Here is a 2,598-nt window from a genome sequence, read left to right as displayed (position 1 = left end):
GGAATTAAAGCTCTAAAGCCTCCAAAAACTTCAAGAACTTCAACTTCGAATACGAAGAACATTCGAAGGAAAATCATCCAAATCATCGCCTAGATCCAAAAGTTTGCTGAATCAAGCGGCAGAGCTTCTGGACTTCTGAGTGCTTCAAATGGTTTTGGTGCCCTCTCCAAATCTCCTGATCTCCTCAGCTCAGATCTCCCCCCAAATGCCTTAGGAAGGCTTCTATTTATAGGAGTTTAGGGGTAGGTAAGTGACACGTGGCGGAGCTTGATTGGTGACACGTGGCAGCGCTTGATTGGTGACACGTGGCAGAGCTTGATTGGTCCACTTATGTCATCGCCTGCACATGCTGGACTGGTTGTGTCATCGCTTACACGTGCGAAGCTGATTATGTCATCGCTTACACGTGCGATGATGTGTGATTGGTTTTTGCATGACACTTGGCAAATTTCTGTTGGTTTCTGAGTAATGATAGCAAAACCTAGCAGCAATACGCGGCGCTTTGTAATTGGCCGTATTTTGTGGACTTAGTAGTGTGACATGTCAGCTTGTGATAGGTCGGGAATTTTCCCTATCTACAGGGACACACATGATTCTTTTGCCCCGTTGAAACAATTGCCAAGAGAGATTAACCATCTAGGTGGGGTACTGCAATTTGAATCTTCCTGCAATGGCTTGTTGTGCATCACTGCAGTTCGTCACAGGAAACCTGTTACGTATGTGGGTAATGTAATTACAGGAGAGTACATGGCCCTTCCACAACCCAAGAATGATGGATTCAAAAGAAGAATACTGGGGCTTTGTTTCAGCCAAACCACTAAACGATACAAGGTGATTCGAGAAATTTGTGATAATAGGCGGTCTTATGCTACACAGGAGCATCAATCACATCAGGTTGAGGTATACACACTTGGTACAGAGAAATGGAGAAATATTGGAGATCTCCCATATTCATTTCCTAAATCAGAATACATAAGTATTTGTGACTCCTTGAATGGTGCTCTGCATTGGTTGGTTCAGCCTCATAACAATACCACATTCATTTGTCATTTTGACATTGAGAATGAGCGATTTAAACCATTTCCCGGGCCCCCTGTTCAAGACCTTTCGAGCGTCAGGCATATGCATTTGGGAGTGTCAGGAGGTTTCCTCTATTTATGTGAGAAATTTTTGACTTCTTATTCTGTTGAAATTTGGGTTATGAAGGATTATGGTGTCGAACAGTCTTGGACGAAAGAGTTTGTTATCTCTAATGCGGAATGGATTAATTCAATATGGAATCGTGGACCTGTACAGATTTTGAACTATGGTCTATACACAAAAATGGAAGCAATGGAAGGTGCTGAATTATATATTTTGCATAATTCTGAGTTGTCTGCCTATAATGCCAAAAGTCATGAGCGGAAAATTCGGGTTCGTGGTATTAATCCATCCTACTTTGTGATTCCTTACGTACCAAGCCTTGTTTCACTCAAGGAAGCTGTGATTGGGGAAAGTTCACAGGTAATTTATACCTGATCGGAATTGTCTTATTTTTTTCCCTTTTAATTGTTCGTCCTCTTCAGTTAGTAATCACAGGTTTAAAATTAAAAAGAAAAATATATTCTTAGGCTATATAGCGCACACCACATGACATAATTTTCTTTGTATGGTAAGTAGCAACAGCATGTAAACGTTGACATGTCATGTTTGACAGTAAAATTCTTGTTGCGTGCATTCTGTTGATCTCATAAAATTCATGTTTGATAATAACGTCATAATAATGCTAACGGTTATGCTTTGCTCAATAATCAGCAAACCTCTATAAACATTTAGTTCTTTAGAATGATAAAAATATGAATTTCGTGTTGAAAATCAATACTGCCCTAACTTTTTATTCAACTTACACATTGACTATTTTGCAAAATTGCACATCTTTTTATGCTAAGTAATATAACAAAGTTGGATGTACTTACAGCCATTTTCATATTAAAATTGACATAGTTGTTTTTCCACCAGGAGCTCATCAAGACCATCCAATCTCTTGAAGTGAGTAGACTGTATTCCTCGTTAATTTCAGTGACTGATACAGTTGATTCAGCGTTGTGTAAGCTGGCTTGGATGGGTGCTACGCCTGGAGTTAAACTGAAGCCTAATCCTTGGTTCATAGTAAATTATATTTGCCGTTTAAAACAAAGATGACAAGAAAATATGCAATTAAATGAGAACAAATCCACAGTATACTTGGATGAAATTAAATGACACAAGATGAAAGTTCCCAAAATAGAAGTGAAATAAAAAAGGTTCTTGAGAACGTGAACATTAAATTTTTGTAATATATATAGTGAAGTTTTAAGGTACTAATTAATGATGCCCACAATGGTTTTACTTGTGTCAGTGTTAACCATAGTTGCAATGTCCAGACAAGAGATAAGGATGAAAAGAAGGAGATGAAGAAAAGAGAAATACAAATATGGATACCAAAAATTTTTCTATTTAATACATTCTCTTATTTAGGGAAAAAAAATGTGGTTTGGGGGGGGGTATAGAGAGTTTATTTCATACTTAAATCAACTACTTAATAATACTTAATAAAAAAAACTACTTAATAATAATAAT

The sequence above is a fragment of the Quercus suber genome, unplaced genomic scaffold, assembly GCF_002906115.3.
Source record: "Quercus suber isolate HL8 unplaced genomic scaffold, Cork oak 2.0 scaffold_217, whole genome shotgun sequence".
NCBI classification, from domain to species: domain Eukaryota; kingdom Viridiplantae; phylum Streptophyta; class Magnoliopsida; order Fagales; family Fagaceae; genus Quercus; species Quercus suber.
The sequence above is the reverse complement of the archived record's forward strand: the minus strand, read 5'-3'. Positions refer to the sequence as shown.